The following is a 22797-nucleotide window of genomic DNA, read 5'->3' on the forward strand; positions in this document are numbered from 1 at the left end:
TTGACCCCCTGGAGAAAAATCTCTGCATGCCTATTTTTTATGTGTTTATCTTGTAATTTTTTTAGAAAGATACTTGTTACAAATATATTTTTGTCCTCCTTCCCCCTAGCCCTGTTGGAGGAATCTACTTGGGTAATTTGTTGAGCGGGTTGCTGGGCCTTGCATTATGCATGAGATGCAATCTTGATTTTTGCACTCCACTGTGTGCATTCTGAAACAGGAACACCATTGTGCCCACACACAAAATGAACATTAACAGCTCAAATAAAACCCCTCAAACCCCCCAAACAACAACAACAAACAAACAAACAAACCAACAAACCAACAAACCCAAAAACAAACCCAGAAAACAGAAAATGCCCATTTATTTAAAGGAAGATGAAAAAACAGACTTCAATTTTTCAAGCTGTTCTGGCTGGGATTCTTCAGAGTATTCAAGTTGTTCCTGTGTAAGCTCTGCTGGGCTCAGAGCTGCTCAGTGTGACACAGCAGTGATGGTGCTGCAGCATCCAGGGCTGGATGGATGGGGCTTGGAGTACCCTGGGCTGGTGGGACACGGCCCTGCCATGACAGGGCGTGGAACAAGGTGATCTTTAAGATCCCTTCCTCTCCAAATCATTCTGGGATTGGATGTGAGCCCGAAGGCAGCATCACCACCCCTCTGCAGCAGTGGAGCTCAGGGGGAACATCTCTGCTCAGAGGAGGGGGAGGATCACCCTGTCCCTCCCTGCTGCTCTCCTCAGATACACACACGGACACTTCCTGCTCCTAGAGACAAATAAACTCCTGTTCCCCTGCCTTGTGCTGCAACAGCTTTGGGAACACCTCACGAGGCCAAACATTTTGGGTCAAGCTCCAAAGACCAAATTCACCAAAGCTTCCAGCCTTTCTGCCAGATGTGCCCTTGTTAATCCACCACACCTCCACTCTCCTTTGCCTTCTCCTGGCAGGTGCCCGATGATTTGGCGACGTGGGAGGAGGTGGTGACACCAGCAGGTGACACAGGTGAGGGCACAGGCTGCTAAGTGTGGTGTCAAACCCTTCAGGCTAAAGACATAAAGCAGAAACACAGACACACACACACACAAAAAAAAAAACCGTGAAAGATTCACAGCCCATCAACCCCCCAGTGCTCTGCCCTGCAGCGTTTCATGCTTGGTGGCCATCGGATATTTCAGAGCAATCACACGTATGGCTCAATTTAAAGTGCATTTAAAATCCAGCTGTGACACTGACGTCCTTGTCAACCTCTGCTGAGGCACCTTTGTCACCTCCCGAGGGCAGGGGCTTCTCCTGCAGCCCCCGGGGTGGGACACAGCCATGCCAGGGCTTGTAATTTTTCACCCAATTACAGAAAGCCACTCAAAACCCATGAAGAATGAAGAAGAAGGTGAAGAAGAACTTCAACAACACCTTAAATGCTCCATGTTGCCCTATATATATATTACTATATACTAACCCCCCCAAATGCAAGTTTTCAGAATTCCAACATCTCCTCTTCTTGTCTGCAGGAGAAAACAGAGGACAAGAAACCACCTGTGCTAATCCCAAGAACGTGAGCAGCAGAAAAGGATCAGAAAGAGGCCCTTGAGAAGGAAATGAGAAGGGGAGAAAAAAAAATGTCAGAATGAGTAAGAGGGAGAGAGAGGACAGGTGGAAAGGAAAAAGAAACAGGATAAAATGGGGAACAAGATATAAAGCCAATTATTTTTGATTCTTTGGCTTAGGGGCTAATTTATTACAGCAGTAAATCATGCTTAGGACAGGTAATACAGCAGCCAAAGCATGGACATTATTTAGACAGTGTAATCATGCTGTTAGCGCTCAGAAAAGTGGAAAAAATTTAAATTTTAACTTCCTCCAGGCCACATCTCACCCTTCACAGTCTCCTCTTTGCTCAGCATGAAGAAATGTGATAGTTTCCCAGAGCCAGGAACTCCACGTGGAGACAGGAGGGTTTTGTGGGAAAGCACAGGCTTGGATTTGGTCCCACCTCATCCCATCCCATCCCATCCCATCCCATCCCATCCCATCCCATCCCATCCCATCCCCATTCCCATTCCCATTCCCATTCCCATTCCCATTCCCATTCCCATCCCATCCCATCCCAATTTCCCATCCCATCCATGGCTGGGGCTGCAGCCCCTCCTCCTCCTGTCCCGGCGCCGGTGCCGGTGGCACGGCTGTGACCCAGCGGGGCAGAGCTGAGGGTGTGACAAAGGCCGGGAGCTGTTGGCGAGTGGCCGCGTGTCCCACACACTGCCAGGGAGGCCGGAGCCTCGGCCACGGCTCCAGGGGAATTGGGGCTGCGGATCGGACGAGGTGAGGCTGAGCCCCTCGTCCCAGCGCCACAGAGCGGCTGGGCTGACAGGGAAACGTCATTGTGTGATCTAAAGTTGTGCCTTCATAAAGGAAGGCTTTCCAGGGCTTCGAGGGGGCGAGGCGCTCTCCACAGAGAGCGGGAATGACGGGAGTGGCCTCCTCCCCGCATCCGGCCTGTTCCGAGGGAGAGCGCCCCTGAGCAGCGCTGTGGGAAGGCTTTGTGCCCTCACCTGGTGCTGGCGGAGCTCCGACACCTCTCCCTGCCCCTGTGCCTGCCTCTGCACTGCTTCTTGGCTGTTCAGCCCTTGCCCGGTGTGAGCATCCCGAGCGCACAGCGCTGCCCCTCGGGGCACCGAGGGCTCTTGGCAACCTTGAAAAAAGATGTCAGAGACGTGAAAAACCCCAGCCTGCATCTCCTCAAGTCACTGGAGCAAACGGCGCATTCTCCAGCAGCGCGTAATGCGAAATTAGGGAATTCCATCGTGCGCTGACCCCGCTGGGAACGGGAGGAGAAAGTTCTCCGCTTCCCCCGGGAGCAACCTGAGCCCTTCTGCTGGTGATTTCCCCTGCTGGGAAACCTAGAGCGCGGTCCCGAGGCGCTGTTTGGGACACTGGACAGCAGCACAGCCTCCGGTGGCTGCTCCCTGCCTTCTCCTGCCGCCGGGGCACGGAACAATGGGACAGAGATGGCGCATCCTCTGCACAGCCCAGCGCACACCTGCTGCTCCCCTCCAACGCTCTTGCCTACAGCCACGGCAGGATGGTTTTCTTCTTGTGGCTAGGAATATATTTAAGAAATGTGTTTACTCATACCCTGTAAAAGCACAATAAATTTATTTCCAGACATTGAAATAAAAAGACATCGTGATTTTTAAAAGCTGCTTTGTTCAAAAACTCCTCCAGGCAGGGAAGATTAAAACCTAGCAAGGTAGTGGTAGTGGCTAAGGAAAAACAGAACCATGCTGTTGTAATTTCACTGTCCCTAACAGAGTAACACACACTGTGCACGTGTGGGATGAGAAGTCAAAATAACTTGGAGAAAGCTATTAATTTCTAACAATGGCAGACATGGACAGCAGAAGTGTTTTAAAGCACTGTTCAAGTTATTGAGCCCAGCAGATGCCACACGGGCACTTTGAGGCCTCAGGTGGTTGGGAATGCAGCACAGATTGTCTTGTGTTTGATCTTCCACACCCGTCTGGCTCCATCACCATCAGCAGCTTTCAGAGTAACTGGGGCCAGCACTTGATGGGGCCTGATTGGTTTGTGTTGATGTGAAGGCACAGATACACACGGGCCCAAACCCTGACTTTTCTACCTCTTATGTGGGGAAAAATGTGCCTTTAAGCAGAAACGGGGCTAACTTCACCCCAAAGCCAATCTGTCTGATGGAATTGAGACTGCAGGAAGGATATTTGTATTTCTATCCACCTGAATGCAGGTCTGCTCCTTGATTGTTTTTAGTTACAGCTGATGATAATGCAGAGAGAAAGATCAATATGGAGTGTGTTTGCCTGGTAACCTCCTCAAACTGCAGAACTCTCACTGAGTTGTGACACAGGGAAATTGAGAAACAGCATGAAAATTTTAAGCAGCCAGAGCAGCTCTCTGATGATCTGCTCCCAAGGGCCCTGAGGTCTCCGTGCTGGGCTTGTTCTCCTGACTTCTCAGGAGGGATTTTGCAGCAGATGCTGGAGTTTGTCAGCAGTGACAAACTGCTGGGAGACCCAGGGCAGAGTCTGACCAGTCCCCTCCATGATTTCCTGCATGGATGGGAGCACCCTGGACCTTCTCTGGTCTCAGGGTGGGCAGGCCCTGGCACAGGGTGCCCGGAGAAGCTGTGGCTGTCCCTGGATCCCTGGAAGTGCACAAGGCCAGGCTGGACAGGGCTCAGAGCAGCCAGAGACAGTGGAAGGTGTCTCAACCCAAACCATTTGATTACTGTATGGCTGTCATGGTTTTACATTTGTTAAATTTTGTTTATTAACTGGGAGATAGGACTTTGGGAGAAAAAGGCAAAACAGGCACAACTTAAAAGTAAAACCAGATAGATTTTATTAATATATACTAAAAAAAAAAAAAGAGAAAAAGAAAAAAAAAATGAGACATTCAAACACCTTCCCCCCCCCAAAACTGTTTACTTTTTCACCCACTACAGAGAGAAAACTATCATTTTCAGTCAGTTGTCACTATTTAAACATGATTTTACATCACCTTGGGAGAGGAGCTTCTTTAGAATTATGGAGAACACGCCACAAGAAAAGGTCTGGTGGCTTTCAAGGCCACAGATCTGCAACCACCTGGAATTTTTGCAGATTCTGTGCAGTCCCACCCATAGAACAGTTTCCCAAGATGCTTATGGGTTTTTGCATGTTTGGGGTATCATTTTAAGAATGCTTTTCTTGTACAAAACAGGGATTTTCTTTTATCTCTAAAATTGCCTCTATCTTAAAAGAAATAGAGATCTCCTTATTCTTTCTCAGGAGATGGAGACATACTTTATTCAAAATTCTTAATTAAAACTCATGTATATCAATACACACAACCCTTTGGCTAGAACTTGCATTCCTCCAAGCAGCATTAGAATATTACAAATACAGTCCATTTTCCCGTAATTCACATCTATAGAGAAGTCTGGTTAAAAATGTCCACTTCTTCTATCTCACCTTCTAATAGTCTTTTTCAGTTCTTTTACTGACTTTGTCTCAATGCTGTCTCTTTACATTTTAAATTACTCTGTCTTCCATGAAAGAAAGAAAAGAGTTAAAGTCTTTGTCTAGAGTTTTTTTTTTCTTCTTCAGCTGACTCCTGGAACTTCAAGGCCGCAGGTAATGAGAGGGAGGAAGAGAAAGAGAGAGCAACTCAAGAACGCTAATGGACAACCCTTTTCCACCCCTGGTCAGATCTAAAGCGACTCAAACTCAGATCAGCTCCTGGAGCTCTGGAGAAAAGTTGTTCAAATTCTCTCCTCCTTCGGCGCAGCGGCTCTGGCAGCCAAGGCCCAGAGCACGGCCCCGTGGTCCTGGCGCAGGGCAGACTGCTGCTCTGCAGTCCTCCTCCTCCTCTGCCCATCGGAGGGGCCGGGAGGGGACACAGGGGACACGGCCAGCCCCGGCTGCTATCACACAGGCAGGGACTGCCCGAGGTCTGGCCCCAGCCAGAACCCTGACTCACAAAGTAATGTTAACTTCTTACCAACCAGAAAAGAAAAAGGACAAGTTTTGAAACTTGTGATTCAAAACTGTGTTTCCAGAGACATGAAACCACTCTCATTCGTCAGCCAAGCTGTCAATCACAATCTATGCTAAAACTTCTTTAGGAAAAGAAACTTTTTACATTCATGCTAAACCACCACAATGGCCTAAATGCACCCTCTGCTTTTCAGGGGGCTGGGCCACCCCACACTGCAGCAGTGGCCACTCTTGGCATTGTATGGCCACCACCAAGGAGATGGTGTGGCACCAGCCTTGCTGCACCTCCTTCAAGCCTGCTTGACTTGGTATTTCTAGAAAATAGAATTTTCCCAGAAATTGAGCTTTTCTCCTCAAAGCAAAGAGCAAAGAACAAAGAACTCCCATCTTGTAAGGGCAAGAGCACACACCCAAAAATGAAACAGCCCAAACCTGGAGCTGTGCAGCTGCATTGATTATGGGGTGGGGCCCTACTGAGCCCACCAAACCTTGCCTTTTGCAGGGCACGTGGCTGGGGGAGCCTCTCAGGGGCCTGGCCTGGCTCCATCCCCGGGGATCAGTCACCTGTCTGAGGGCAGCAGGAAATGGCTCAGGAGATGTGGCGTTGATTAAAGGTTTTATTAGCACGGGCTCCTGTGGTGACTGCATTGCTAACCAGTGCCAATAAACCCCTCATACCACACCATTAACTTCTCTGTAGAGGCCACATCACTCTTCTGTAAAATACTTCATAAAGTGGTTTAAATTTTTCCTCTGTCTTTTTTCCCATTGTACCCTTTAGCTGTAAACCCAGGCTGGGTTAACAGTGGAGAGCTCAGCTGAGCAGTGCTGGCTGGGATGGAGAAGCCATCCTCACCTCTTCACTTGTTCCATGGTCTTGAAAAATTTTTCTTAGCTGGGAAAGCATGAAATGGAATAAAATTATGCAATGTGTAAAATATGGCATCCAAAGGGATCCTGCAATTTCTCCTGAGCCCCATGGCAATCATGGAGGCTCAGGGTTTGGGGCTGGTAGTTTGGGAAGTTTTGGGAAGAATAAGAATAAGGCAGAGGTGCGCTGGTACACTTGGGTTTTCAGCCTGTTTTGACTGAAGACTCCAAAGGACAGATTTGATCACAAGAACAGGTGGAAAGAGGAGGACACATCACCAGCAGTGATGGGAACTGATTTCAGAGCAGGGAATCACACCAAAACAACCCCCAAACCCAGCCCAGTGCTTGGAGCATGTGGTCCCGCTGACTGCTTTCCAGCTTTCCTCAGTGGACACTTAATTTTTGGAGAATCTGGGCATGAGGAACCCAAAACCCAGCAAAAGGTCATTCAGAGCAAATCTGGCTCGTTCTTGAGAGGTGAGGGATGAATTGACATTAGGACAAAATATGTTCACTTTAGCTCAAACCTCAGCCAGGATGTTTTCTGTTGATGTGGGAAAAGATTGACATTGGGTCACTCCTAAAATCTCTAGGAAACGGGAAGCTGCACAGGGCTGGCAGTGAAGAAGTATCCATTCCAAAGATTCCGTTTTAAAACACTTCCTTTTTGTAACCTTGAACTAGTGCTCCTAGTGTGCTTTTTTATTTTTCTTTTCTTTTTTTTTTTTTTTTTCTTTTTTTCTTTGTCCCTTCAGGAGTTGACACAGTTGAGAGAGCAGAAAAATTAAACTGTGCAGGATTGCTTCCTGCACTGATAGACTCAGATTCTCATTCATGCAGAGACTTAAAAAGAAAAAAAAAAGTTTTAAAAAATCACTGGGATCTCTCTTTGCTCAGAAATCTGTATTCCATTAACTCATAAGGCACAAAGTAAACCAAGAGAAAGAGAGAAACTCACCCCGGTGGGTGGCTGGAAAACAGAGCAGAGTCCATTAGCATTCTCTGTGTGTGCAGGGAACAGAGGGCTTGGGCACACAAAAAGTGATCCTGATGGAAGAAACAGCTAATCCCTCCTTGTAGCAGCAATAAAAGCCTGTGGCCAAGAGAGTCTGCACGGATTTGGTAGCAGAGATAAGAGGGAGCCAAATTCCAGTGAGCATCCTCTTCCTGCAGCTGATTAGCAGCTGCTCTCCAAGCTGGAGAACACACACACCATGCTTGGAAAACTCTGAGTGGAGAGAACCCTGAGAGCAGCACTGACACCTGGGAGAGAGCTGGGAATCAGGAAAGGCACAACAATCCCATTTGCAGGGACTACAGCTTGGTTCTGTCCTTCAGTGGGCAGACACAGGAAGGAGGCAGAGCCGGGTCCATCCCTCCCTAGTGAAGAATTGGCTCCTTGGGGAGCTGGAGAGCCCAGCGGGGGCTGCAGGAGCACCCCAGGAACGTTCCAGCAAACCCTGCTCCACCCTAAATCCCAGCCACACTGACACTGTCCCTGGGAGCTGCCTGTGCTGGATTCTAGTTCTAAATAATCTTAAAGCTAAGGCTTTAAAGGGACGAGCTTGCACAAGTGCAGGTGAGTTTTTCATGTGCATTAATTTTCCAAAAAAGCTGTGGCTGCCCCATGATCCCTGGAAGTGTCCAAGGTCACGCTGGACAGGGCTTGGAGCACCCTGGCATAGGAGAAGGTGCCCCTGCCCACGGCTGGGAGTTGGAATGAGATGAGCTTAAATGTCCTTCCAACCCAAACCACTCCGTGATTAATGAAAATATATTTAGGACATCCCTGTCAAACTGGGATGAAATCCAGAAAAAAGCCATTCAGATATCTGTCCATACAGGTAGGGACTTATAACATCAGCTTGTTTCCTAAAAACATTTGCCTGCAAAAGATCCTTCAAAAGGGACCATTCCCCAGGCCCTGCAGAGCAAGCCTTCCCTGCCAACAAATCCCCCTCATGCACAGCATGTGTCTTGGTTTGGGAAGACAGGTATCTGCCAGGGAAAGCTGGAGCTTCCCTTGGAATGGAGAATGTAAACGGCCACCACCACCTCCCCCCTTTTTTCTCCAATTATAAATTTACAGTTAAAAGCTTTTAGGCAAAAGATTTTGGAAATAGAAATAGCAGTTCTTTACTAGTATGTATAACAAAGCAAACAAAAACAACAAAAAACCCTACAGCACTGATAACAAAAACAGTACCAAGAACCTCTAGGACTTTGCTTCACAAAAACCCAGGGCAGTTTGGTCTCGGTGCCTTTGTAGGATCCTCAGAGCACCAAGCTGGGAACAGTGGAGAAGTCCCCGGCTGGTAGCTGGGATGGCAGGATGTCCTGGCAGGGCAGGGGCAGGGTGTCCCGGCAGGGCAGGGGCAGGGTGTCCCAGCAGGGCAGGGCAGGGTGTCCCAGCAGGGCAGGGTGTCCCGGCAGGGCAGGGGCAGGGTGTCCCAGCAGGGCAGGGCAGGGTGTCCCAGCAGGGGCAGGGTGTCCCAGCAGGGCAGGGCAGGGTGTCCCAGCAGGGGCAGGGTGTCCCAGCAGGGCAGGGGCAGGGTGTCCCAGCAGGGCAGGGTGTCCCAGCAGGGCAGGGTGTCCCAGCAGGGCAGGGGGGTGCAGGGTCACGCTGTAACAAGAGGAGCAGTGCTGACCAAACCGTGAAGGCCGGGCAGGGCTGGCCCAGCTCTCACAGGGCAGAGAAGCTCAGAGTTCCAGGGTGAGCAGATGATGCAGATTTTCCAGGACTGGACCCCTCCAGAGAGAGTGAACCCTTCTAGCAGCGAGCATCAACACAGCCGTGTTCTCTCTCTCTCCAAACACCAAAAAACCAGCATGCCAAGCTGCCTCAAGCTGTCCTTTAACAAAAAATAAGGGGTGGTCAAAGTTTGGGGGGAGGGGAGAGATAACACAATTTTTGTTTTGTTAAATAGTCTTAAGTACGACATTTAGTCTCCTTGGTAACTTATGGGGAAAAATTCTTTAGAGTAAAAGGGAACAAATCTAACCCCCAACAGCATGTCAGGCCTGTGGCACTTCAGGGGAATTCTGCATGGGGGTGAATTCCAGCAGGAGAGAAAGGAGGGAGAAATACTCCAAACCCCAGAAAGGCTCCCTCAGCCCCATCTGCCCTTGTGGGAACCCTGTCAGAGCTCAGGCAAATGGTAAAACCCTCACATGAGCCAAATGGCACAGTTTGCAGTGGTCAACACAGGCAGAGGTGACTGTGTGATGCAGCCATGGATCCTTCCAGCTGGAAGTATTTTAAACACACAGGAAATAATGTCAGAATCATAGGACTGCAATCTTTAAATTATATTCAAAAAAGATGCTCAAAGCATATATCATTGAATTATGAACAGCTTTGGCAGGTTTATTGATGATGTTGAATCTGGTTGACAGATGCATTTACACTGCATAAGCATTCGAGATGCAAGAGTAATTGCTTATTAGTCTTGTTGTGAGGCAAAACACCAGATTGAAATAAATAGGAGCTCATGAACACAATTTTTCTGCCTCCTTGATTACTTTTTCAAGCTAACCATCTGCTAAGCATCTGGGATTCTTAGAATCCAAGATCCATAGCCTCCACACAGGTGGGAATTAAAAAATACAAATAGAAGGAGCTTAAGAACCCAAACAAGCTATGATATGAAATTGTCCAAAATGACTGGGGAGGTTCTTTCACAGCTTGAATACAAATGTGGGGAGTTTGTTTCTTGCAGGTCACATGGAGTAGATGCAGAGCCAAGGTTCTCTGTCCATTTGGTGCACTGGTGCCCCTCAACTCAGGCCAGGGCCGAAAAATGCTCTGTAGTGACCCTGTAGTGACCCTTTTTGACCCAGGGCCAAAAAGTGCTCTGTAGGAGGGATGTAGGGACCCCAGAGATCAACTTACCAGGACATGAAGCACAGGGGTCTTCTCTCCAAATGAGACACAGTAGGACAATCCAAGCTCCCTTGAGGCCTCCAGGAAAACTTCCAGGACTCTCTGGGGCTTTGCTTGCAAGATTTTTTTGTGAAATGGTCAGACTTCAGTTTCTCTGACCCTTGCTGCTAGGATTTTAAACTTTCATCAAAATAGAAGAAGAGCACAAACGTGGAAAGAGAGAAAACACGAACGCAGGAATGAGGAAAAGAAACAACATAGGAAAGAGGAAAAAAAAAAAAGAAAGAAAGATGCAGCCAGTGAGGGAGAGGATGCTCTATCTCCTCAGCACCTTGCTCCAGTGGTTCCTTTCTTCTCTCCAGGGCTGCTGGGTGCCCACACACCCCCCACGGGGGCAGATCCAGGCCTTTCCCCTCTCTGCTCATCACTGGCCTCTGACTCTCACAGATTCCCTGGTTGCTGTTAGCTCTTTCACCAGCAGAGGACAAGGACAAATCTCCCCAAGGACAGAGCCAGGGGCCAGGATGAAGTTTGCTGCAGGGCTTATTGCAGGCTTTGGGATGGCAGCTTTGATAAGAACATAAAATTGATATTTGAATTTTCCCCTGCTGCCACTGCACTTGGTGCTGAGAACTCGAGTTAATAAAAACAGCCAGTTAAATAACTGTCAAACTCAGGCAAATACCCATAAAGCAAATGTTCTTTTAAAAAAGCAAATTAGACATGCATTTTCCTCCATGAAAAAGGGCATTTAGAGAAGCTTTATAACTAATATTTGGTTTTGGTTCTAAAATATTAAGGATCTTTCCTAAACACAGCACAGTAAAGGGTTTCAATTAATCTCCTTTGAACACACACATTCAGGTGGTTAAAAAGGAAAAAAAGAAGAAAGAATGATTTGTGCATCAAGACCTGTCATCTCCAAAAAGCTGTAAACAGTATCTTAGAGAGCAGAGTTTGTGTGACAAATTTGAGATTAGGCAGATTCTGATCTAAAAATTAACTTGCTTATCAGAGAAATAATATTAGAGTAAAATAAATTAGAATCTCTACTGAAGACTCTAAAAGTAATTTTTAAAATTAATTAGAATCAAAAAGATGGATCTCAAAGGATGGGACAACTCTAATTTAGACAGACGGTAATTAATTCCTTATTTCAGAAATTCATTAACAGGCTGTAAGAGCAAGTAATTCCTTTGCTGGAGTTAAGCTCCAGAGAGAAAGATTCATCTGGAAAGGGTCTGTGGGAACTCCCCTGGTGCTGGAGGGCAGGGGAGCCCCTCTGGCAGCAGGTTGGGCTTAGGGGGAGTCAGGGAGGTTTATTTTGCGTGGGAGGTTTGGACCCATAGCTGCTCACACTGCAAGCACAGAGCTGAGCTGAACCACGGCCCTCACGAGGCTCTGTGGGTGGGGAGAACAAATAAATCACTAAATATTGCTCCTATTTGTCATTAAAGTTGATATAGTGTGTCCTCCACTCCCTGTCTTGGTTGGGGCAGCAGCTTCCCCACCTCCCACCTTCACCAAGCCCCGGGCAGACCCACCACATGTCCTCAGGCCCTGGTGTGGGGACAAAAACCTAAAGATTTGGGCAATTTCACCTTAGAACTCTTTCATGCCACAGCAGGGAGCCGATCTCAGAGCAGACGTGTCCCCTGTCTATCCGAGGAACCTCTTCCACAGCCCTAAAACCCAACAGCCCCAGGGCATCATCCACAAGGAAAACAGCTCCTGTGAGTTTCCAGCCCTAAAACCCCAACAATCCCACCACTCTCCAGGGCAACATCCACAAAGAGAACAGCTCCTACGAGTTTCTCCTGGCACCCTGGACATGCCTGGTGTGCTGCCATGCCCCAGAGCATCCCCACTCTGCCACTGCACACCCTTGGAGAGGCCAGAGCATCGCCCTGTCCGGGCCAGCCCTGCCTGGCAGCTGCATCCCACTGATAAACTTGGATAAGCTGTGAGCTTATCCTCGGAGCTGGAGGGCTTGTCAAGGAGAGAATGAGCAAGGCAGGAATCTGCAGCCTGGGCCCAACTGGAGAGAAGCCCAAAATGAAATCCTGTTCTGAAAAGAGCTGGGCTCTGGATCTGGATGCCAGAAGTATCCTGCCGGCCTTCCTATCTGCAGCCCCAGCCCCAGGGCTCAGCAGGTGGGAGGGAGAGAGCCATAAATATGGATTTATTCCTTTGGACTGAGGGCTACCACATGCCTGGTGGCACCAGTGGTGCCAGGCTGGGCTGGTTTCTTGGCCTGTGAACATTTCTCCTGGGAGGAATCCCTGTGAGCCATGCAGGGGATGGACAGATGCCTCCCACCTCCTCATTCACGACAAAGGAGGCAGGAATACAGCAGGATTAGCTCCTGTGGGCTCCAGACCAACTTCCCTCAAGGGGAGAAGCAGCTTCCAGAGGGGCAGACAGGTCACCTGGCAGCAGCACTTCACCAGCTGGGACCTGGAAGGAGCCGTGCAGAACAAAATCAGTTTAGCACGAGATCTTGCTCTTTGTTCACAGTTCCCTTCTTCAGGGCATCTTCACTGCCCCTCACCAGGGTTCTTTTAAGCCCAGGTTTATTTCACATAAACTGCAGAGGTAAGTGTCAGCAGTTTCTCTTTGCCTAAATCACAAGTCAGCCTAAACATAAATTGTTGGAGAAGGGAGTTGCTCCAGGTTGCAGAGCACTCATCTCTGAGCCCCAGGGGCTCCAGAAAACAAAGACAATTAGTTGCTACCTCTGAAAAATTAATTTAAGTGACAGACTGTGAAGCTGCCAAAAACTAACAAGCATGTGAAAACTGACTTAAAAAAATTTATAGCAGTCTGTCTATTTTTCTTTCAGAAAGAACCATTGCAATGTTGAAAGTCATTGCTCAAAGCAAAAATAAAAAAGCAACCCCAAACTACTGATTGAAAAAAGGAAAGTCAAGAAAAGATCTCTTTTCTGCCACATTTTGTCTCTGAAGTTTCCTGGGATGTTTTATCTGGAGGCAGGCACACTGGCACAGATTGGTGAGGATGTAACAAAGCACGAAAATGGGAAAGTTTTGGGGACAGGTGGGATGTTCCCATCTGCACAGCACTATGTATTTGGAGCAAGCTCTGTGTGCTGGATAACTTCTTTTCCTTTCCAGTGGAATTAAAAGGTAGCAAAACTCATGTTTTTTTTCCTGACAAGCCTTGCATTTGTAGTGTTGGCAAGCCAGAGCTGCAGGAACTGCACTGATGCAGCTGTGCATGCACCTGCTCATGGTGAAGTCCCTCTGCAAGGCAAGCCATGGCTGGCCCCACAGCCATATCCTGGCACCCCAAAAACTCCACTGCTGCTTCCATGACCTGGGTCCTTCTACAGCTCCCAGGGGGACAGGAGACCCACAGAAGCTGCTCCAGCTGGCAGAGGTGTATGGAACAGCAGCTGTGACTCCCAGGGGGAGGTTCCCAAAAGAACTGAGAGAGGAATTGTGTTCTGCTGTTGTTCAGGTGCCAGAGACACTCAGGGCATGGTGTGACACTGGCAAGGCAGGGGCCCATTGGGAGGTCACCCCTCCACCCTGCTAGCTGCAGCAGAGCCATTTATATCCAAAATGCACCTGCATCTGTCAGACAATGTGCTTTAAACAAGAGCTGTGCCACAGATTGAGAGTTTCGATGGATTTAATTTCTAACCTCTCCTGATGCTCACCCAGCCTCTCTGGCATCTCAGCACCTGAGGCACTGAGCAGGGTGGGGGCTGCCATGGCACTTTCCTCCTCTTCCTCCCACCACCATATTCACTCAATTTTCTCCCTAAGAAGCCCTTGAAGGTGATGTTGTGGGCAGCTGCCTTCCCAGCCCAGTGAATCCAACACTCTGCCTAGCGCCACGTTGTCTCATTCATTGGCTGTTACAAATGTGTGGCACTTGTTTGGTTTCTGTCATTATAACCCAAGGACGTTAATTTTACATCATGCTGACAATGGCTGAGGACAGGAAGTGCTGCCTCCAGAGAGAGGAGAGGACAGGCACCCCTTGGAATGCACAATGTGGGTGAGGGGTTCTGCTTTTCCTCTTCACCATCTCCCAGGCTGAACACAAACAGTTTGGGTCTTCTTGGAGAGTAGACCTGGAGGTCTGGACAGAGCTGGCAGAAGAGATAGTGCTGGGCGTCTCTCAAGTACCTTTCAAGCCTGTATGCCCCAAAGTTCCTGTATGCCACATCCCTGGTGACCAGAGGCACGTCTGGACTCTGCCCCTCATTTTCTTTGCTCTCCACTGTCCAGTTCCCCACAGGACACAAACCTCTGTCCAAGCACCAGGTGCTGCAGGAGGTTGGTCCCTCTCCAGTGTGGCCACATCCAGCACCCCCTATCCCTTTCCCAATCCCCGGGGTGGCTGCTTAACTCCCTCCTAATCCTCAGGAGGCCTCTGCAGCTCTGTACTGATACCAAAAAGTAGTTCCACTGAAATGTAAGCTCCTTATCTCACCGAAGAGCGTGCTCAATGTCTCTTATCCCATTACCAAACAGGAAGAACTTCCATTCTTTTCACCTACCAGAAAGAAATTACTTTTGGTGTGTTTACAGCTTTGTTACCCTAACACCTCCTTCCCACCCACATTTCCCTGATTGTTGATAAACATGAAAATCCATTCCTCTCCTAGCAAGGGGAACAGGGAATCTTTTATCCTCCCCTGATAAACAGTAATAAGCCTCTTATCCTCTTACCAAAAACCGAGAGCGTTGCAAATCCTGTATCAGACACACTAGGGTTAGGGTTGTTTGCATTACGTGAAGGGATTTTGTAAAGTGGTAAATAAAAGGCATATAATTTTGTTCTTTTATCTGAAGCTTCCTTCTAGGAGGGAAGGCAGAACTGTTTAGAAGTACATTTAATTGGGTATTATTCAGTATCAGGTTGAGGCAAGTTCTCCTGTCTCTCACAAAGAACTTCTGCACTAATTTGTTCTAACTCGTGGATGGAAGGTCATTGTGCTGACTAGGAAGTTAAGTAAACAAAATTAGCATCTGATTTAAGAGACTTCTTATTCCCTCTGGTGTAAATTAGTGTAAAAATTAGCAAGACTTTCCATTGCTTCTGTTTTCTGCATTTGAAATGTACCCATTGCCTGAATTTAATGGTGTGGAGGCTTATTATTTCTTTTTCTATGGAGGTGCATACAGATGGGTGTGGAGATGGAAGGGGCCCTCAGCTTCAGCATCAAAGTGGTTCAAGGTCAGCAGAAGTGACACAGAAGAGCTCCCAGAAGCTCTGACACCTGGACACTGAAGGAGCCACAAGAGCTCACAGATGGGAAAACATTTTAGAAAGGCAATGTGGGCTTTAGCTGGGAAATTCAGCACCACACAAAACCCACCATTACTACAGAAGATACAGGGAACTTCAGGCAAAGGTTTGATTTCTTTTCTTTCTTTAATTGAAATGAAAAATAGCCTCTCAAGCATTCTTTCAAATCTGAGATCTTTCTAGAGATAATAAAAAAAACCCCAGGCACTGTTTGGGATTATGGTAAAAAATCCCAACAAATGTCTTCCACATAAGTTGCTCATTAAAAACCTTTAAACTTCATCCAAAACATCTATTCTTGATTATTGCTGCCCATTCTAACAAGTAAGCTGATGCTACTGCTGCTTTCCCTGATGAGCTTAACTTGGTACTGCACCCCTGAAAACACCCAGGGACAAAAGGATGTAAGAAGCAAAAACACATTAGAAAAACGTAAAAACTCATTGGAAAGAGGTAAAAAACACATTGGAAAATAACCTCATAGGAGGAAGGTGACGGAGGAATATTTTTCTATCTTGCTGGGCAAAATGGTCCTCTAAAGGAGGAGTTGGACTGGCAGAAAGGGAGCACCTGAACTGTGGTATTTTCCAACCTAAGTGTGGGAGAGATTTTTCTAATCAACCTTTCTTTGGTGTAAAGACTATTCCCAGAGTGCCATGGATTCCACTGTAGCTGCAGATGGGAGGGAGGAAGGCACCTGTCAGATTGAGAGGTCGGAAAGAAAGCTCAGGAGGGAGTTTTTTGGGATTTTTTTTGATAGAAATCTTCAGCTATCCTGTAATAGGGGGAGGAGCTGGAACTTTGTGTTCCCAGAGATACGGAACATCTCTCCTAAGACATGCTTGCTTGGAGAAGAACTGGGAAAAAAAAAAAAAAAAAAAAAAAAAAAGAAAAAAAAGAAAAAAAAAAAAAAGAAAAAAAAGAAGGAAAAAATTGGCTTTAGATATTGGCCAGAGATGTTGGAAATTTTGGTGGATGCTCTGCAGAGACTCACTGCACTGCACTGACAACTGCACTGCACTGACCAAGAGACCCTTGCAATGACCCCAGAGAAGGGTTCTGCCTGCAGCCCAGTCCAGGAATGATGCTCTGACCCCACCAAAAGCCTCCCAAAGGACAACATTATGCAAAGGGGCAAAAACAACTCTCCCAGAGAACCTTTTATGCAGAAGGTTACAGAGGTCTCTGGTGAGGTCCCACCACAGCATTTTTATTCTTACACGTTGCAAATTTGGCTGTTGATTTTTCCACTGCACAGTTCAAATATATTTCCACTTAAATTGGTAAAACTCACATCCCCAGACCCCAAAGAGAGGTGCAGCATTTGCAACCAAGCTCATCATTTTGAGTCTGCAGTTGCTTGTTAAACCAAAAAGATGTGCAACTGAGAGCAATATGTTAAACTTAATAACATGAATATTAATTCCCTGAAGAATTATGGAATATATTTATTTCACCAGCTCAGGAAAGGTGAACACTCCTCCAGCCCCATAAGAGAAAGGCAGGCACTGAAGAAATAGTTTGCATTTCTCACTAATTCAGTTTAAAATATGAGCAGGAATGCTGGGTTTCAGGTCAAGAAGAGAGCAGACATTGCACTGACCATGGAGGACTAGCTCCAGCAGAGGTTTAGGACCTCCCAGATTTGGCTGGGCACAGCAGGGAAGGGCCACTGATCCCTCACTAAAGAGGGCAGTTCAGAGACAGCTCCTCTGATGAAATTCCCAGTGTCAGAGGTGTCAGAAATCACATCTCCACTCAGGCCTGAGTGCCCAGATCTGCCTTGTGTGCCATCAGGTCCTTTTCTCCTGGGCTCCTTCCCTGCACGAGCACCTCAGTTCTTCCAGGAGAACTCCACTGTGAACTCTTCCCTCTGATTACAGAGGCAACACTTGGTAGGAACACCAATTTTTCCCAGTCTTGTTATCCAAGGTATAAAAATGCCAACTTCCTCAGAGACCTAAATAAATAAACTCCCTAGGCCATGGGGTTCAGACACCTCTAGATGCAGCTGCCAGCTGAGCAAGGCTTTCAGGAAATACCTTTAAGAAAGTGGGATCTGCAGTCTTCCCAAACCATCCCTGAAGGGTGTGTTCCTACACTGCACCCTACATCCACACTCATCAATCAAACCACTTCTGACACTGAAATACTAGAAAAACCCACCGATTTGTCTTCTCCCGTGGGGAGAACAGTAACCTTGCAGCTGGAATATTTTCTCCTGTTGCCCAGATCACGTTTGGATCTATCAGCCCCCCTCTGATGGCTCTGGCAGGACTTGGTGTGGTAGCTCTTTTCCTCTCTGTTTTATTGCTCCTTGTAGTTCTTCAGTCAAGAGCAGTGCTAGAGAGGAGGACAGAAGTTCACAGCCTGCCCCCCTCATGCCAGAAAGTCAGCAGCCCTTGCTGGGCACAGGCACTTTGTGACTGCTGTGGCCACGATGCCTTCCAAAAGCAGGGAGGAAAAGCACAGTGACGGAGATGAGCAGAAGAGCCATTAAGCATATGCTGGGCTCAAGCTCATAAACATAAACAACAACAATTGCTGGTTAACCACAGGCGAGAACTTCCGACAAGCCGCAGGTACCGGGCACAAATTGACAATAATGAGCTTTAATGGCGTTGGTTTACAGTCTCCCTGGTTTGCATGTTTTATTATTTTCTGCAGAATTAGCTAGTAAAATAAAGTCTCTCTGCGCCTGCAAATCTGTTGGGGTGGGTAAGTCCCAGATGTTGGCAGAGTCATCATCAATACAGATCCCCAAGGACCCGGGCTGTTTTTGCTGTTATAGCACTGAGGCCTCAGGCAGGGTGTGGAAAAACACAGTAACAAGGAGGAAATCTGGAGCCAGCCCAGCTAACAAAAAAGTTCTCAAGTCCAAGGAAATAACTTTAGTTTCCACTCACATGGAAAGACCTTTGCACTGGAAAAACACAAGAGGCTCCATGCAGAGAGAGGTGTGAAACACAGCAAATGTATTTTCAGCACAGAAGTTGGAGCTCTGATTGCATTAGAAATGGAAACAAACGGAGCTCATTTGGAGAAAACCACAGCCACCTCCAGCTCGAGCTCCTGCAGAGGCACATGCCGCCCTCAGAGGCAGCGCTCTGCCTGTGGCACAGGGGGCTGAGGATTTCTGGGGAGCACACCGTGGGGTGGGAGTCAGTGCCACAGACAATCATCACTGCTATTTGTGCAGCACCAGGGGTTTGGGTTGTATTCCTCAAACTGCAGCAGAGAGTGACTCAGAGCAGGGGCAGAACACGCACAAACCCCAGAGTACAGAGGTAAGAACAGTAGGGACGAGAGCAAGATGGAGGGGCAGGTACTCAGCAGAACCTCAGGAGATTCCCAGCTGAGCAACTATTTTAACAGGACGTGCTGCACAGCTTTACCACCTGAGCACCCCTGGAAGCAGAAAGAAATGTCACAAGTGACCCGGCTGCACAAACCAAGGCCAGGTTTCAGGTAGGTCCTCGCTCTGGGCCAACCCCAGTACCCATTAAATGGAGGAGACCACCAAGGAGCCCCTGTCCCAAAGCTAAATCACTTTTTCCTCACCTCTCCCTCCAACCGCTCTGCCCTTTGCTGCCTGATTGCCCCCAGGAACCTCACACAGCACCGTGTGAGGAATTAATTACATCCTCCTTAAAGACTGCTGATTAACATTTCCATCACACGCTAACAAGACACTTCCTGCCTTCAATCTGCTTTCCTTCCTTATGGCTTTCTGGAGACAAACTTTATATGGTTATGAGAAGCATTAAATGCACAATGGTCTGACTACAATTTATCGCTGTCCTGAGTCTGGTGTGTTAGTGTAAAGACTCTGTATATTACAGTGTGAAATCGGGAATAGGGTCCTTAGAGCACACAGCTGTTCCTTAGGTCACTCTGGAGGTTGCTATCACTAAAAAAAAAACGGCAACCAAGCCCAGAGTTGTGGATTGATGCACCTGAGAAAATGGAGGGAAATACCGCACAAAATGGCAAGGAAGAAAAATACCTTTAGTTCATCCAGCAAAAGCACAGAGTCATCCAAATACTAATTGTAGCTCCAATAGAAAGAGATTATTGAGAAAAAAAAATAGAACTGTCATTTTGGGCAACAGTTAAAAAAGAGAGAGAAAAACAAAAATGCAAAGATGATGTAGTAAAACTCCTAAATATCAGAATGAAGGTGGACACCTGGAGTACTTCTTGCATTTAATGCAAGAGAAAGGTTCCAAAGTTTGAATAAAATGGCTCATCCTTCATAAAGGCATTTGCAATCACTGCAATGTTTATAAGCCCTCACATTCAGCACATACATTCAGCAGCCCAAGCCTCACTTCAACACATAATACAATAAATACACAGGAGGCTTATTGTAATAAATATAACACCACCACAATTGAAATTGTAATTAGAAGCATAATTCAGACAGATTTTAGTTAATATGTGTTTACTAGGAGGTGCTAATCTCCCAAATAAATATCCTAAGGATACAAAATGTGCCTCTGTGCTCCTGGCTTCCCTCTGTCAAACCTGTTCACCCCCTAATTGGAATTTTAAAAATTGCGCCATTTTTTGGAGTATGTTGGCAGCTTTTGGAAACTAAATGTGGCCAGATCAAACCGTTCAGCACCTCACTTGTGAGAGCTGGTGTGAGCAAAGCAATCCACCTCCCCTGCCCTGCTGCAGCCACGCTGGGATCTGTCACACCCGAACTCCCAGATAAAAAATGCTGGCAATCCCACATCATCTTTTCCTGCCTGTTTCCCAGGGTGTGCCCTCTCCCAGCCGGCTTCCTGCAAGCCCAAGGAGCTGGGGAAGGTGCAGGGAGACCTGCAGGCTGGAGGGGCCCAGGGCAGTGTGGCAATAACCAGCACTGATCCTCTGCAGGGTGGAGCAGGTGCTCCTCTGCCTGTCCCTGTGCCAGAGAGCTGCACCCCTGCTGGGACTCTGAGGGGTCAAGCTTCATGCCTGAGCTCTGTAGTGAGTCTGGGAACTGCCTACAGATTTGGAGTAAGAGGCAGTAGAGAGAAAAATTGCTTATTCATAGGGGAGTGAAACCCAGAGGTCCCAGAGGAAGGAGATGTGGCTGCTCTGCCCCACACCAACAGGCCAGGCAAGGGCAGGGGACGAGGACAAGGACATTCCTTTGTCTCCATTTGCAGAAGGGGAAGGGAATCAAGCCTACATATCTCACTCAGAGGCACAGATAGCCAGCCCATGGCAGGCAGGGATGCAGGTCTTCCAAGTTCCAGAACAAGAGTCACACGTTCAAATTATTCAAGTCCTCAGTGAAGCACTGCTGAACCAACAAAAGTGAGTTGCAGGCTTTGCCCAGGACTTGACATATATTCTCCAGAGGAAAGGTTAAAATGGATAACAAAATCTCACTTTTCTGTCTCTTTTGTATGTGGCTATGGTGGCTCTGGAGCCTTGCCCTGGGACTGAGCACCCAGAGGTGCTGAGGGGACCAGAGGAAGGCTGTGCTGGCAGAGGTGCATTCTTCCCAGTGGGAAGAGAAAAGGAGACCCTAGGAGAGTTTACCAAAGCTCCTAGACAATGCAGACCCCATGAAAAAGTCCATCAGCCTTATCTTCCACTCTCAAGATCTAGAAATCCCCAAATCCCTCAGGCTGGAGGTGGAGCAGGCTGGGCTGCAGGGAAGTCTCCAGATCCACGGACAAGTGGACAAGTGAGCAGCAGCAATTCCCAGCACCCCTGGAGCTGGACCCAGAAACACCTGCCAGGCCTTGATGAAATTGAAGCACAAACTACCATAAGCTGTGAAAGCCCAGGATTGATCTGGCCCTGAGGAAACACAGGGGGAAAAGTGGGAAGGGTTTGCCTACAGAGACCATAATTCTGCAGCCCCAGGCTGTGCATTTGCTGTACATTCATTTCTCCCTCCATCACTGGGGTCATGTGCAGTAAGGAATTTTATCCTGTGGGGCTGCCAGCCTTTTATCCCATGCTGTTCATTTTCTCCTTAGAATCCACCTTCTGGCCCAGGACACACTAACTGTGAGCCTGCATTTTTGATAAAGACCACGAGACATAAATATTTTCACTGGTAATGAGATATTTAGCATTGATATAGAGCTCAAAGCCCAGTGCAATTCCAGCTTTGTTAATTATAATTAACTACTGTAGGGCTCAATTTCATCTGCTCCTTGTAAATCTGTGCTGCTGGTGCAATGTACTTGTGGCTCCTTTCCAGGGGGAGGCTGGAGCTCAGCTTGGGCAGGGTTTAATCAGAGGTTGGGGCCCACCAGAGGAGCAGTTCCTGGTGTGAATGGTGTGTGAGTTTTGTGCTGCTGCTGCCTGCTCCTTCCTGGAGAAGCAGAGCTGGTCCTATGCACAGATCCCACTGGAAACCCTCTATTCTGCTCCTTGTGTTTTCAAGCAGGGGTGTGTTGCCTCAAGTTTGCCTGCTTTTCACTGTTTGCATTTTGTTCTCCCACAGCTTCAAGTAAACTATGTATGTTTTTAGAAATTATATCTTTTGTATACATACTTCTCCTCTCTAGGAGGAGAAAGATGATTGATAGTGATGTTTACCAACGAGGTCAAAGATGTGTACCTGTGTAGCCAATCTTGGCCTGTCTGTAAAATTGTATATATATGGAGTCAGAAAAATAAAGTAGAAGCTTTCCTGCTTAACCTCCTGCTGCCTGCCTCGTCCTTTCGTACTCCTAACAGCAGCCACAAGTGTGACCCTCCGTCACAGGGGTGGAAGCTGTCAGCTGTGAGGATTGTCTTCTATCCCCTAAGCTGCCATGATTAACAAGAGAGGAAAACAGATTTTCTATAATTTCACCTTTGGAAGAGGAGATGGACCTCAGCCATCACAGTTTTGGGTACTTTAGACTCTCTCTATCAGCTGCCTGCTCCTCAGATGGACAGAAATGCAAGAACCTTGTCCCTCCTCCCAGAGCCTGCGCTGGGCAGCTCTGTCTCCATCTCCTGCCCTGTAGGAGAGGGAGTACAGGTGACCTCGTCCCTGACAAGTAATAGATGTGTTAATTACCTAATACAGCCTCACCCCTGATGAGTCATGGCTATATCCAAAAATATAAGTGTCATAAAAGGGAGTGAATTAGCTGGGGAGGGTGGGTAGGTCAGGGAGTCATGGAAGAACCTTGAGGGAGAGGGAATTGGAGGATCATGAAGCAGGATCCTGGGGAGAGAGAATCACTGCTGTGAGGTCAGTCTGGGGCTGCAGTCAGGTTCTTGTTGTTGGAACCTGCAGCC

The sequence above is a fragment of the Sylvia atricapilla genome, chromosome 19 (assembly GCF_009819655.1).
Source record: "Sylvia atricapilla isolate bSylAtr1 chromosome 19, bSylAtr1.pri, whole genome shotgun sequence".
Taxonomy (NCBI): domain Eukaryota; kingdom Metazoa; phylum Chordata; class Aves; order Passeriformes; family Sylviidae; genus Sylvia; species Sylvia atricapilla.